This window comes from Crocodylus porosus, unplaced genomic scaffold, assembly GCF_001723895.1.
Source record: "Crocodylus porosus isolate Cpor-Errol unplaced genomic scaffold, CroPor_comp1, whole genome shotgun sequence".
NCBI classification, from domain to species: Eukaryota; Metazoa; Chordata; order Crocodylia; family Crocodylidae; genus Crocodylus; species Crocodylus porosus.
Genome location: NW_017728940.1, coordinates 5258354 through 5274981, shown reverse-complemented (window position 1 = coordinate 5274981; position 16628 = coordinate 5258354).

The window sequence follows — 16628 nt, the reverse complement described above, 5'->3', positions numbered from 1 at the left end:
TAATTGGAGCAGACGTTGCAAAAATCAGCAATGAGCTAGAATCCTAGAAAAGAAGTCATGTCCCATCCTTCACTTTGAGTCATGTAGCTTCACTGTGAAACAGATTTAGGTGAGGGACCTACAACTGTGTGTTTTGGGGGATATCCAGAAGTCTACAAACTTTTGTTTTTGAACTTTTTTGACCAATTCTAAATTAACTGCAAATAAATAAATAAATAAAAAGGACCCCCTCCCAAAAAAGACCACCCCAAAACCAAACCAAACAAAAAAGAACAACCTTAGAGAAATGTGGGGAAGAGAAGTAGAAGGGGAAAACTGACCGACAGTTATACTGCACCCAAATCAGATACGAGGAAATATAATATAACCTAATAGCCTCTCAATGACCTGAAAAGATGGTTAGAAATAAAATAATTGAAACGAAAGAGAAAGACAGAAAGAGCACAGCAGAACAAATGATTTTTGATAAAGTCCAAGCCCATTTTCAAGGCTAGATTGGGCTGGGGGCAGGAGTCAGCCCAGCTGGGTTGACTCCCCATCCCCCATGCTAGATCATTCTGGGGGCCGGAGTCAGCTCAGCTGTGTTGACTCCCCATTCCCTGTGCTAGATCGTGCCAGGGGACACAGTCAGCCCAGCTAGGCTGACTTCCCATCTCCAGTGAAACATCGAAACAGCATCAAAACAGCCTTTCTGTTTTCACAGAATGGAACGGAACAGCCGTTTTGAATTGAAATGAAATTCAAAACAAAATGCTGTTCCGTCAAACCATCGAAATGAAATGGTGCCATTTTACACAGCCCTATTTATTTGTAACCACACTTTCCAGTTGTGCTATATTTCCCAGTTATCTGACCTCTGCAGTGATAGATAGAATGTAGCCTTCTGTCAGCTTCTCTCCCCCCATCCTCCATTTCCCTAATTTTTTGATTGGAAGAAACTTTACCCAAGACATATATATTTGAAGGCAAAACCATGTACCTCTCACCAGCAGGCACCTTGCATGAAATCCTAACCCTACTGAAGTCAACTGTATTTTTACCATTGACTCTGATGGGGGTGAGAATTTTAACATGTTATTGCTATCATCTTAGGTGTTGCCTCAGTCTATCTGGAATAATAAGTAATAACAAATCATAAGTCTCTATGGATAACTGATGATGGTGGGGAAATAGTGTGGGGCAGCCAAACTCAATCCCAAGCATATTTATGATAGTGTGAACAATCAGGCTGGCATTGATTTACTATTTATCTCTATCCTGAATGGAGATAATTTTGGGTACATACGTCAAATCCTTATAGGGCATATTGTTTTTCAAAGTCAGTCAATAAGACTAACTGGCTATTTTGTTACACTAAAGCAGCTGGATTACATGTGGTAAGGCAGTAATTTCAAGATTCTCATTATATATCTATTTCACAGGTAAGTATCGAGTCTTACCTAATTTAGCTCCTATCCACTTCCCCGTAAAATAAAATGCTGTGATGCAAGACAGAATCTTTGTGCATTCTAACCTCAATTTTCTCTTGTAAAATCACCAAAAGTGACTCTTCTCTATGGTATAAAACTGAAATTGAGCATTCTTCAGTTCATCCAAAGATTTGGATATTTTTATGCCCTTTAAGAATTTACTGTACTGATCAGACCCCTAAAAGTAAAAGATAATGGATTCTTTGCAATAGTGTCTGGGCAAAGGATTACAAGAAAGTAGTTTCCAGACCTTGAGGCATAACTATACAATTACCATTCGAAGAGCCGTACTTTGTGAAGGGTGAAAATGTTCCTGTTTTCTGAACAATCAAGTGGGTTATTCAGATTTAGTAAAAACATATGCTGAAAATAAAAATGTAAAAACTAAAAGTTTTCCACATGAGCAATGAATTCACCACTATGTAGTATAACTTGTTTAATCAAATTAGGAAAACACCCTTATAAAGGTATCTGATAATACCAATTATTATTATTACTCCCCAACAAAAAGCAAAGTTAGAGTAAAAGATACATACCAGGAGTCTGACTTTCTAAATACTGACTTTCTAAAATGCTAAAATATAAAAAAAACAGACAATCCAGAATGAAGGTTGAACTTCTCAAACAAGAACTGACTCACACATATATGACAACTATGACTTTAACTGTCTCCCCTTTTAATACCAAACATACAGTTTGCTCAGAAGAAAGTATGATGAATGCAAATAATAAGCTTGGGAAATTGTTTTAAAATTAAAGATGCCTTTATAAATGTGTTTTAGTTTGTTGTTTAGAAGTATTTAAGACCAAGACAGAAAAAGCCTTAGCTGGCATGATCTAGTTGAGGATGGTCCTGCTTTGAGCAGAGGGCTAAACTATATGAGCTCCTGAGGTCTTTTCCAACCCTAATTTTCTCTCATTCTATGGTATCTGTGCTTTTGTAGGGTCTGGCATTTAAGTAAGAATCCATAATTTTTCTTTCTTTGGTTCTTCCAAAAGCCAGTACAGCAGATATTTTTTTACAACAGTTGTCACCTGCCTGAAGGATAAGGAAGCAAACCAAGTTTAGGTATTTGTAAGCAAAGCAAATTGTACCAGAATGTAATATGCTGTATATTACTCATGCCCCACTTCTAGTGTAACTTAAAACTGGCCTATTTGCATATTATAGTTAGTTTGCAAAACAGAATAATGCTACCGATATGAACAACTAGTAACATTGTGCCTCTCCTTTCTTGGGGATCTCTTGTCTTGGTCCTCCCTCTTGGCACAATTTTTGAGCTATGTAGGAAAGGTAACTTACTGCTTTAGATTTCAGGAAATCTGGTTGGGCAGGGTCTGCGCAGAACAAGGGACTTGATGAGAAAGGATATCAGGGCAGGAACTGTTTCCTTTCTGACAAGCCTTCAGAAATCTGCAGGCATGGGGAACCTCTGATAAGCTCAAAGAGGCATATGCCCCTTTCTGCAGAGCCCAGATTTCCTACTCTTAGGCTGGAAAAAATGTCTGTAGTCCACTGATAATCTTCTGCTGTCAGTACACTTCAAGATCTCTCTCTGGGAGCTACAGAATTAGAATTAGAGGAGGGTCCTATTCAGTCTGCTAAGATGTCTAATAGGGCTGTGCAAAATTTCTCTGGCTGTTTCATTTCGACACTGTTTCGACTCATTTCTAGCTTGAAACAGAGCAATCGAAATGAAATGAAGGCCTTCAAAACAGCATATAAACGAAATGAGGCTAGTTGAAATGTTTCAAGTTTTGAAGCAGTCAGCAGCCAGGTAGTGGGAGACAGGAGAACCAGGGCTGTGCTCCTAGTGGCTCTGGAGCCCCATGTGGCTCAGCTGGGTGGGCTCTTCTCACCTCCTGGCTCTCTCCGCCTCCTGCAGCTGGGCTGCAGGAAGCCGGGCAGTGAAAAGCCAATGGCAGCACAGGCGATGGGAACTGAGCCCAGGCTCAGTTCCCCCCCCCAGCACTGAGATGGGGATGGGGATGGGGATGGGGATGGGGAAGGGAGCTGAGCCCAATCACTCAGTTCCCCTCCCCAGCCCTACAATTGGGCTGAGGAAAGGAACTCAGCCCGGCTGAGGAGGAGAACTCAGCCCCAATTGTAGGGCTGAAGAGGAGAACTCAGTTCAGCTGGGCTCAGTTCCTTTCCCCAGTGCAATCATAGCACTGGGGAGGAAAACTGAGCCCAGCTGGGCTCTGTTCCCTTCCCCAGCTCCCTGTCCCAGACGGCAGCACCTCGCTTCCCCCTCTCATCTTGCAATTAGATTGGGACCCACAACCCCAAGAGGACTGGCAGAGCCCCCGCAGCCCTCCTGGGGTTGTGGGCCCCTGATCTGCCTGACAGATGAGAGAGGCTGTTTTGAGCTTCCCCATTATAGCCTACAGGCGAAACTCAAAACAGTGTCAAAACAGCATCACCGTTTTGGCAAAACGAAACGGAACAGCAGTTTTGAATCTAAACAAATTTTAAATCGAAATGCTATTCTGTCAAAACCTGAAAATTCAAGTCAAACTGGAATGCTACCGTTTCACACAGCCCTAATGCCTAAGTGGCATCTGCACAGTTTTAGAGGACCAAATTCTATTCCACCTTTATATGAATGAATTGTATTTACATAGCTGCTCAAGTTCAATTTTTGGCATTTTACACAGAGTTTATATTTTTATTTCTACTTGTGTAGCTATGCTTGTCCTGTCATACCCTTCTAAGAATACTCAAAAGGCCACACTGTCGCTGTGCAGACTCTAAGGTAGAAGGAAATCACATGTGTTTGTGTGCAACTCCCCAGAATTTAATTGGAGAAAACCTGTATTTCACATGGCCATGGATTAGGGCCTAAGGGCATGTGTAGATGAAAAGGGGGCCCTATGTTGAAGCAGTCAGTTTTTAAAAATACCGCCTCGATTTCGGGTAAAGTCAACCCTTGTATTGTATACACCCATGTCTTACCTGCCCCTCTGGTGGTTGGGGGGTGGAGAACGAGCTGCCGGTGGGCAGAGCAGTCCCTGGGCTATGGGGAAGGTGCTTCCCTGAATGGGCTGCCTGCACAGTCTCTGAGCTGCACAGAGCCCAGTGCTTTGCTCCGTGGCAGGAAACTAAAACTCCTCAGGGGTGTTTTAATTTGCTGCGCCCCAAAGTCATTTAAGGTGCATTATGCCACTGAATGTGCTACAGCGGCTAGAATTAATGTGCAATACGCCACTGATGTGTGCAAAAACCAACACCACATTAAAGCAATGCAAAAGCATTTAACCCACTTTAAAGTGTCATGCACACATGCTCCTCATTTCAGCTACATGTACCCTATGGCCCTGACTCCTGCCTCTAATGGGGCACAAACTTCTGTCTATCCATTTCATACAACGAATATTAAATATATAAAAAAGTCATTGAGGGCACTTCCCTTCCAGGACAGTGTTTCTTTCATGGAAACACGCTTGTTCTCCAAATCCAGGCCCTTCATATCTGCACCTCTTTGCTATCCCGGGGGCCAGCTTCAAGAGGACGGATAGACAGTACTCTGGGCAATGCTTAGTCCATACATTGCTGATTTAAACACTTTGTAGGAAGTGGAAAGTTAAAATTTGAACCACACTGGGCAAGGGGGCCTAAAACCTTGCTTTTATACAGCAACTTAAGTGGCACTAAGGTGCATATGGGTGAGATGGGATTTGGATTTAGTGGTCTAAGTCATCAAATATCATTCTAAATTCCTCTGCATTTTACCCAGCAAATATTCAATGTCAAAATATGTAAAGAACCTTGTGAGCAAAGGTCATAAACTCTTTCTCTCCCAAGGAAGTGCCTTTCTCACTGGGCAACAGAGTCAGGCTCCCTCTGGTATGCTCTCCCTCTGGCTCCACAACTCTTGCATTCCTTTCTGCCAGTGCTCTAGATTTAACAGGATGCATCAAGGATGCCCTCAACCTTACCCACCCCAAAGCCTGATGTTTAGTGCACTTTTCTGCAAAGCGAGAGATAGAGGTTTCCGTTCCTTCCTCTTGAATTATGCCTTCCATTTTCTGGACAGGTGCCCCACCACTAGCCCATCAGTCAAAGAGCATATAAAGCAATGGGTGGTTCTTCCTTTTCACTTTACATGGAAGTCTATGTTCCTGTCATTGGTATGAGTTCAGGCACTTATCCCCTGTGACCTAATAATGAAGCCCTGGTGCTTGGAAAAAATCAGCAAATACATTATTAATGATTTAAAATGGGCTGGGATTTCACTTGTATTATTATCTTTAAAACCAAAAGATTATATATGTGTTCCTTTGATACTACATCCTCAGGTCTCCAGAATCCGTTTCATAGTGGCATGCCACATACAGAAGTTAATTTTTGTAATTAGGTTTTAAGCAGATACTTTTTTATCTTAGAGCGAGAGTCCCTGCTAAGAATTTCTGGGAATGAATTCTGATCTCTGCTATTTTCTCTGTTTGGCAAAGAGTAGGGAAAATGTAAAAATCTTTTTGATCTTTGGTGAAGACCTCTGCATGTATAAAGAAGTGATTTAGGAAGCTCTTATCCAGTATACTTAATAATTTGAATAAATGTTTTACCTTGATTCCAGACATAATCTATACATTTTGAAGCTAATCTGAATTTTCAATTAAATATTACACATGAGAGGTTCGAATCTGCAGACTCAGAAGTCTATTTTCATATTTCACAAGATAAACCACCAGTAATTCATTGTAAGAAAGAACAATCACTCACTGTGTGCTGAAGCTGAGTCCAGTATGCTATTCTTCAATCTACTTCCATTCCTTATGTTGGAAGGTCTCCTCATGCTTTGCAGTTCTGAAAACGTTCTTTCTAGAATCAATTACTGTACTGCCTACAGGTCAGAGTTTCTGTATTACTTTCCCATTTTCAGATCAGTAAGAATATCTGCACCCCTTTTCTCATTCGACACTTTGGAGGCAGACTCATCGTAACTGGTTACTATAGACATGAGTGTGACACCACAGAAGATAATGACTACCATCCAAATGGAATTTGCTAGGTGCAGTTAAAAAGTTACCTAAAATAGCTGTGAGTTTGTTGCATCGCGCTGGCCCTGGTTCAGCTTTGCTACGTTTATAGGTATAAAAAGCAGCTATTTTTCCCTGTTCCTCCTGTAAACTTAACAAGCAATAGGAGAATGAGATCAGGATCTTTGTAGCCAATACCTCACCACTTCAGAATGGAGATTCTACACAGTCAATTCTGCTCTTATGTCATCTGAATCGTCTTTGAAGGGACTTCTGGTATATAAGGACTCCTGGTATTTAACTGAGGACAGAAGTTGGTCCAGCAATTAGAGCTTGTGCCCTGATTTTCAAAATTGGCTCTCTCTCTTCTGCCATTTGATTCAACAGGTCTTGAGAGGGCTTGGCACCTCTGAACACCAAAACAGTGCTACTCATGAAACATAAAACAGAACAATATCTGGTGAATCCCCCAGAAGTGCTCTGGATCTGAAAGCCTAAGAGGAATAAGTATTAGGGCAGTGGGGACCCACCTTTTTCACAGGTGTACCATAAATTAACCCCGCAACCTCCCCAAGTCCCACTCTCATCCCCTTCAGGCCCAATCTGCTGTTCTGCTTTTTGTTCCTAGCCCTGTGCTCCCTTGAGGTTGGCCACTCCTGCATTAGTGAAACTTATTTTGATTGCTAAAGTCAGTAGATCTGATTCTGAATACTCTTGGAATCTGAAGAGCAAGGATGTGCCATGTTACAAAATGTATCAAACTTTAGAGCACCTATAATGAAACAAGGCTCTCCCTAGCATTACTCGACCTTCATTACATTTGATTGGGATATGGCTTTAGGGGATACAAAAACCACCACAGGCACTTTTATCCAGATGCTCTACTACTTGGAGAAACTTAATAAAAATATTAGGGTCACTGCATCCTATATTCAATGTGACATAACAAAACTTCAGATTAGATTATTCCAGTGCTCTTTGGTGTCACTATCTGAAAAGGATGCATCAGACTTATTAATGATTACTAGCTAAGCTCAGAATCTGTCACCCTTCTGGGCATGTCTACATGAGACGTTTACTGCAGAGCTGACTAATTAGCTCCACAGTAAATATCTTGCATCTATATATGCAGTGCTAATAGGCAGGAGTAAATTAATTAACTCTGCAGCAGGATAGTATTTGTAAATACTGTAAATATTTACACTTGTAAATAAAAGTACTATCCTGTATCCTCCAACGTATGTGTAGTAGGGCTGTGCGAAGCTTTGGGTGCTGATTCGATCTGGAGGAGATTTGGCCTGATTCAGTGGCTGAATCTCCAAATCCGAATCGAATCAGGGGACCAATAAAAAGGTCCAAATCAATTCAAAATTCAATGATTCAGGCAGTCCCTGCCCACTGCATCAGGGAGCTGGAGCCGGAGGGAGGGGGCCAGAGGAAGGAACCATAGGGGGGAACCCTACCAGGCCGCATCCCTTTCCTGATCCCCCAGGCCACTGTCCAACCCACCCCCCCATGGCTGCCCTGCATGCCCCAACTCCCAGTGTTTTAAAAAATAGTCCCTACTCACTGGGTGCCTCCTGGTGGGTGCGCAATCCCCACTGCCCCCCACTGCCCCATGATGCATGTCCCCCAACACCCCCACTGTTCCAGCTCTAGTCCTTTAAGAAGCCCTCTCATCAAAAATATCCTGGGACTTTCCAGCTTCTGTAGTGGCCTCAGGACTTGGTTGGCCAATAGAAGAGCCCCCACATGGTGCAGGACAGTGGGGTACAGTGGGGATCACCCCCTGCCAGGCAGGAACCAGTGAGTGTGGGGTTTTTTTTTTTGGTGGCGGGGCAGGTTCCCTTAAAGGGCCAGAGCTGGGCAGATGGAGCAGCCATGAGGTCAGGGCAGCTGAATGTCCAAATTAGATTCAGCCAAATTGATTTGGGACAGTGATTCAAATCACCAAATCAAATCACTGTCCCCTGAATCAGCCGAATCTGAATCCAAAGTGAATACTAGCCACTTCTCAGAAGCCTAACATGCAAACACTTATTAGGCTGCCTGCGACATGAGGGTGCTTCAGTGTGGGGGCTGCCTGCTGGCTAGCCCCGCACTGGAGAATCCTTGTGTCCCAGCCAGCCCCTTTGCAGCACGTTGAGCTGGATCAGAGGATCCCTGGGCTGGCAAGATGCCTCCCCAGTTCCCCTATCAGCCTGGGCTGCTCCACCATGTCTCCATGTGCTGTGCTCCCAGGAGCACATGCAAATGCAGTATCCAGGGCAGCAATAAACTCCAGCGCAGTAAGCGTTGGAGTTTATTGCTTCAATGTAATTGAACGTATAGACGTGCCCACGGAGTAGAGTAACTCCAGGTGTTCCACCAGAAATACATGGGGTACTCTTGAAGTAAACCATTAAATCTGAGCAAAGGTGACAGAATCTGATCAGGTATAATTGAACAGTTGACCATATCCACAGTCTGTGTATCCTTGCTATGTAGAGTGTATTACCTCCCACAACTTATTCACATTTTGGTATTAGATTTTAACTTCTATCCTGTACTCTGAGCCTTTGCTCTCCCATTGAGCTTTGGGAGATGAAGATGTGGGCACACCAAATTGTAGATTATTTTACTGAACACGTGGAACACACACAATCACTTCCAGGAAGCCTGTTGGCCTACATGTACTACGGTGAAAAACAAGAACAAAGATAGAAGCACTTATGACACTCGCACTTTTATCATCAAAGTTTGCCGTGGGCATTGCGCCTAGTAGAGAGGCTTAGCTTACTTGTTAATATGGCTGTAAATTGGAACAACTTGGGCAGTTTGCCACTTTGCATGAAAAAAAATCTGACAAAGATGCCCTTGTGTATATTTGCTTATTCCTATCCTATGTATAACTTTTGCTATGAATGGAGTAGCCAGTGTATGGTCTCTGGGGAGTTCTTTGATGGTTATAGGAGGTATTTTTAGATGAAAATTTAGACTCACAAGGGATAAAGTGGCCCCTCAGGTCTGCACTCCCTCTTGTCACTCACCCTTTCATGAGTCTTGCAACTCCCACCTGATTTCTGCAAGACACCATCCTTGAATTCTTTGGCAGCTTTAAAAAAATACTTCCCTTTGTTGCAAGGCAAGGTAGAGGGGCCCCTTAGAGACTAACTTGTTCAGAGAGGCATAAGCTTTTATAGGCGATGGCCTGTTTCACCAGCTTCCTTGTAAGGTGCCACCCTACCCTGCCTTCTACTTGATTTCAGGTTAAGATGTCTAACTACCTTTTTATGTGCCTGTTGTAACTGCATTCATGATTTTTCTGGAGAAGGGGGAAGAGAACTGCATGGAACTGCAGAGAGTAATTCTACTCCAACCCTTTCCTTTTACCATAAATTACCATAAAGTCTCTGTTCCTCAAACTCTTCCCTTTGTTCCTGAACCTCCCAAAAAACTAGTTGAATTCAAAAGGCTTTCATGGGCGGGGGGTGGAGCGGGGCACCAACATGTTTTAAGAGGTACCTGGTTATACTGTCTCTGACTAAACAAGAAAAAGCATGTTAATCTAGCACATGGAGATCCTGAACAGACGATTCATGTGGAGCACATGACCCTAAAGAGGCAGAGAGTATAGCACCACCTTGCATACCTATGTTTCACTAAAAGATGGGCTCAATTTCCATTTTCAAATAAACAAACATTTTCACAATTTCCAGTCCCCAAATTTACTTCACACCAAAATTGAATATGGCCACCAGACTCCATATACTGCATGTGTTGGCTGTGAAACAGTCTTCCTGTCAACATTTCCTGGAAAATAAATTCTGCTTTGTGTAGTGGTGTGGAAGAAAATAAAGATTTTGGACACATTATGAATTTCTTGTAATTTTTGTCAACCAGTTTTGCACCCAGAGAACCTCCCCTCAACTCCCCTGACAAATACTTCTACAAGGATACAAAATTTAATAATGCAGTGACCTGATCCTTTGGTCTTTTAAAAGGAGGTTTCAATTAAGATGAGTGGTGAAAAAAAACAGGCTACCTGACACAAAAATTACCTGGTGCTATTGTAAAGAAGGCACTTTCTTCCACTTCACTGCCCTTCTGCACGTGCTGCCCATTACAAGATCACACTTTTGTCTCCTTTGCAGGTGTGACTTTGGTTTTGTAGGACGAAATAAAAGGATATCACCTACTGTTCTTTGGGCAAGTTGGTCTCCTGATACCCTTCAAAACTAGTAGAGTACCAGAGTGTTTTGTAAAAATTGTAGTCTTTGCTGTCACCAGGTTACAGTTTGAAGCATGCACTTTGCTACTCACAGGAATGTTTCTGGAAGAGGAGATTATCTCTCCTTCTTTATTATTAATTGAGTTTCCAGAGTTGACCAGTACTAGCAGACTGGTCTCTCTCCGAGTGTGCTGGGTTTGCAACTGTATATGAATGTTGTCAATGCTATGACACGGATGGCCATAGGATCTGGGCAAAAGCCAGAGGTAGAGAGGACAAACCAATTCCATGGACAAGCCCAGTCAGGAAAGGAGGAAGTTAAGAGTCAAGTGATGCCTACAAGTAAGCCAAGTCAGAAAACCAGTCAGTCAAGAAGCAAACAAGTTGACAGGATCTAGGATCAGGAAAAACTATGTTGTCCAGACACTTACTTCCTTTTCTGGTCTTATTTCCATGGTCTTTTCCCCCTGGTCTTATGTAGGGGAAGGGGAAGGGGAAGGTCAGGTGACAGGAACCAGCTGCACAGATATCAGGCAGTGGGCAGCATCTTGGGCACTGATGGATGCTTAAGGCAGGCCCCGTTCCACCTATGGAAATAGAAACTGGGTGGCAGGATGGGGTATATGGCTGTGCTGGTCAGGCCAAGGCCCTGGGATCAAGGCTACTAGCCTAACAATTACTAACATCATCTCTGTGTGCTCCTGCTCCCAGTAAAATCCATGGCGAAATTGCATTGATTTCAATGGGAGTTGGTTAGAACCAGCAAATCTAAAAATACCTCGGTGAGTTAAGTATTATCATTCCCATTTTGCAGATGGAGAATCTGGATCATAGACTGAGTAAATGACTAGCACCAATGCGTAGTACAAATATGTGACAGAACTACACACAGCAGCTAGTTCCTGCTCCTACAACCTAGCGTTAAAAGCATCTCTTTCACTATTTGATCACAGTTAAATACAGAGAATCAAGTTTCTGGAAAGTCAATTAACCGGAGGTTTTGTATTAAAAAAAACAAACCATCAGCTTGGGGTTGGGTTTTGCTTCTTGAGTTTCTAAAACACTACAGAGTACTATATGTTCATTTCTTGTTGGGTTTTTCTACTATTTGGTGTACAGCAGAGTGATTAAAATATAGTTTTCAGCACTTCATACTGTGGCATCTGATTATCTAGAAATATTGATTATTCAATACAATGGTGGCACTAATTATTCTGGCTAATCAATGTTCTACTGTAAATAAATAGGAAATATTATTTTCCATCTTTCAACCACAAACACCACACAAAATAATTATCTCTCTTTTTTTCTTTTAACAGAGGGCCTTCGTTCTTGGCCATGATTCTAGTTACTATTGAAACATAAGTCTATAAATGTAAATAATAATAATAAAAATAATAGCAATATCATTATTTGTCATCAATATCATTATTATGAGTAATCATAAAATAAGATCATCTTGTATGGGTAGAAATACATGAGCAATTCAATGGATGGATCATCCAGGCACAGAACACAAATTTGAAGTAGATTCTTGATAATCAGCTAGTTTGTGAAATATTCAGACCTTGTGAGCAAAGCTTGAACTCAGACATATTTATTTTTAATCACAAACTTATAAACCACGAGAAATGTATGTGAAAGTAAAACTCCTAGTCAAGAAGTCTTAATTTGTCGCAGAAAATCTGTCACCCCTGTGTCCCCGAAATAGGATCAGAATAAACAAACAAGTAACCATAATGGTCTCTTTAAGGGAGTGCCACTCAGTGCAACTATGGCACCCAAGCAGTCCCAGCATAATGGAGGCTTGGGACATGTCCTTTTCTTGGGACTCTTTCTATGTGCGCTGTACAAAAAGTGCTGTATAACTAATAGCAAATTTAGTTAATAGCTCTCAGAAGGATAAAATGAAATCATTATACTGAGGATTGAACAGATAATGCCTGTGGGTGTGTGTCTGTGTGAGCATATGTGTTTGAGACACATTTCTACTGCATTTATTCCAGCAGTGAGCAGCACACTGACTAGGCATCACACAGAAGAAATTCATAAGTGGCCTGCAGAAACAGAATACAGCAATATATTATACCTTTTCTCCATAAATGACAAAAATAGCCTCTTTGCCTAAATACTAGAAAACATATCACACAATAGACTGTAAAGAAAACCAGAGCAAATTTCAAGTCATAATCTAGATATCTATTGCCCAGCCCTTTCAATTCCTATTGAAATCATAGAATCATAGAAAATTAGGGTTGGAAGGGACCTCAGGAAGTCATCTAGCCCAAACTCTTGCTCAAAGCAAGACCATCTAGACCCAACTAGATCATCCCAGCCAAAGCTTTGTCTAGCTGGGTCTTAAAAACCTCCAAAGATGGAGATTCCATAACCTCACTGGGTAACCTATTCCAGTATTTTACTGTCCCCCGCCCCCCGTCCCCCGCCCCATGAGAAAACTCTTCCTAATATCTAACTTAAAGTTCCCTTGCTGCAACTTGAGACCATTGCTCCTTGTTCTGTCATCTGTTGCCACTGACAACAGTCCAGCTCCATCCTCTTTTGAACCCCCTTCAGGTAGTTGAAGGCTGCTATTAAATCCCCTCTCAGTCTCCTGTTCTCCAAACAAAGAAAGTCTAGTTCCCTCAACCTCTCCTTGTAAGTCATATGCCCCAGCCTCCTCACCATTTTTGTTGCCTTCCACTGGACTCTCTCCAATTTGTCCACATCCTTTCTGTAGTGGGAGGCCCAAAACTGAATACAGCACTCCAGATGTGGCCTCACCAGTGCTGAACAGAGGGAAATAATCACTTCCGTTGACCTACTGACCTACACCTACAACTGCAGCTCAGTATGCCATAAGCCTTTTTTGCAACAAGAGCACACTGTTGGCTCATATTCAGCTTATTGTCCACTGTAACCCCCAGGTCCTTTTCTGCAGAGCTGCTGCCCAGCATTCAGCCCCCAGCCTATCCTGGTGCATGGGATTCTTCCATCCTAAGTGCAGGACTTTGCACTTGTCCTTGTTCAGTCTCAGGAGATTTATTTCAGCCCAATTCTCCAATTTGTCTAGGTCACTCTGAATCCTAGCCCTACCCACCAATGTATCTACTACCCCCCACCACCTTGGTGTCATCTGTAAACTTGCTGAGGGTGCACTCTATGCCATCTTTCAGGTCGTTGATGAAGATATTGAGCAAAACTGGCCCCAGGGCCAACCCCTGAATCACTACTCTTGATACCAGCTGCCAACTAGATATTGAGCCATTGATTACTACCCTCTGAACTTGATGCTCCAGCCAGTTTTCTATCTACCTTACAGTCCATCCATCCATCCTTAGCTTGCTTGCGAGAATGTTGTGGAAGACCATATCAAAAGCCTTTCTAAAATCAAGATACAGCACATCCACTGGTCTCCTTCATCCACAAAGTCAAACATCTCAGGCAATCAGGTAGCTCAGGTATGACTTGCCCTTGGTGAATCCATGCTGGCTGTTTCTAATCACCTTCTTCTCCTCCAAGTGCTTATAAATGAATTCCTTGAGGATCTGCTCCATGATTTTTCCAGGAACTGAGGTGAGGCCTTCAAATCTGAATTTCCCTGGATCCTCCTTCTTGTCTTTCTTATAGATGGGCCTTTTACAATCATCCAGGACCTCTCTTGATTGCCATGAGTTTTCAGAGATGATGGCCAGTGGCTCTGCAATCTCATCAGCCAACTCTCTCAGCACCCTTATGTGCATCCCATCCAGCCCCATGGACTTGTATATGTCCACCCTTTCTAAATAATTCCTAACCTGTTATTTGTTCACTGTTGGCTGCTTACCTCCTCATCCATCACTTCTTCCTGGACTGGTGGTCTATAGCACACACCCACTATAATAGTGCATCAGAGCAGCCTCATTGCTCATATATAGGCACCTTTGGTCTAGACACTATGTCCAACTGTTTCCCACCTGCACAGCTGTGACTTGCACCTAGAGGTCTGGTGAGTGGTGGGCGTGGTGGGGCAGCGGGGAGTGGATTAGGACCTGTAGCTGTGAATTGCCACTAAAGGGCTGGTGAGCCAGGACAGGCTTGTATCTATGCTCTACAGGTGGCCTGGGATAATGGAGGACTTCAACTTGGGAACACATCTGTGGGTAGTGTGGATCAAAAATACTCCTGCCCTGGCATTGCATAACTTTGAGCTGCACAATGAGTGCTTAAAACCATTTTAAGATGTTAATGTGCAGACCATCCAGGGGTTAAGAGTTCTAGTAGCCACCCAAAATTACTGCATAACAAGGCCCAAAGGTTCTCAGCACCTTGCTGAATCAGTTTCAATTCCAAAAATACATAAATCTATGGGCAGAACTTAAAGGGCTAAATTGTACGGTTAGTTTAATACTGACTTTTTGCCACTGTGGGTTGCTGTTTGCAACCTAGCTCCTGCCACAGCCTGCACCCCTACACCTCTCTGGTGATCAGCAGATGTTGTGAAGAGAATAGATAGAAAAAGGCAGATGCCAGGATCTTGGGGATGCAGCAAAGAGAATAAATTGAATGCAGCAGCAATAGGACCCTGAGGATGCCTCCTTTGCAGCCATGGCTGGACCCTGCTGTTGATTTCCTGAGCTGCTGCAGGCAGGATCCAGTTTCTTCACAGGCTGGATCTAGCCCATAGGCTACAGGGTGCCAACCCATGCTATAGGAAATACAATCCCCACCTTTTTATTTGAGCCCCTCATCCAAGCCTACTTTATTCATGAAACATCTCAAAAATAATACGGAGTCAATTAGCCAGGGAGTTATATTAAAATATATATATTTTTTTATATTTGTTATATTTAAAAACTTCCATGTTAGGAGGCAGTGCCTTTTCCCTGTGCATAATATCTGACCTACAGTATCCTTGGAGACAGGGCAGTTTCTCTACAGTATCCTGGGTGGGGGGTATACTTGTAAGAAATGAACTGAGAGTTCCTTGAGGACAAGAGCCATCTTCCTTTGTATCTATACAGCATCAAGCATAGTGACAAATGCTTGAAAAGAATATCATTGGGCAAATCTACATGAGACATTTATTGCACAGTTGACTAATTCACTGCACAGCAACTGCCTTGGTATGCACACGTGTGCTCCTATTAGGCTGCAGTAAACTAATTTACTCTGCAGCGTGATAGTAGTAGTAAATACGTACTATCCTGCTGAGGAGTGAAAAACTCCACAACAGTGCAGATGTAGACACTGCCTGGCTGGCTGGGGCACAAGGGTGCTTCAGTGCCCCTCTGCAGCACACTGAGCTGAGGGCAGCAGCTCCAGGCTGGCAGGCTGAACTCCAGGACCTTCTGCCAGCCAGAGCTGCCCTGCCAAGTCTTCCTGTGCTGTGCTTGAGTAAACTGTGAAGCTTATTGCTCCAGAATTAATTACTTCCAGGCACACATTCAAATGGTACCCAGGAGCAATTAACTCCGGAGCAATAAGCTGTTATTCAGGTGCTGTAATTACACATGTAGACACACCCAATAACCAGCAAACAAAATGCTGTGGATAATTCTGAATGGTTTGTGTCACCCATGTATCCCTTAGGGCCCTTAAAAGATGACCTCATCCCCCCCGGCCATGAAAGCACTGAATTTTGTCCGTTTGACAAGCCAGATGAATCAAACAGAACTCAGGAAAAATTCCCAAATATGCCCACAGAGTTCATCAGCAGAGTGGTTAAAAGAGGTAGCATAGCACCAACCTTCGAAATGAGTATAAAACAAAATATTTAACTCTTAAGTGATTCTTGGCCTAGCTTCCAAAGGAGCTCTGGCTAATGCCTCCCCTGCAGTATGGTAGCTACTCCACTGTGCTGGAAATTCAGGGAGGTGGAAGCACAATCCCCTTCTGTGCAAAGGGGTACTATACCACAGATGGGCCAAAGTGGGCATTCAGTTTGGTTTTCTCCTGGGTGCTGGTTACCAGATATCCCGAGGCGTTCA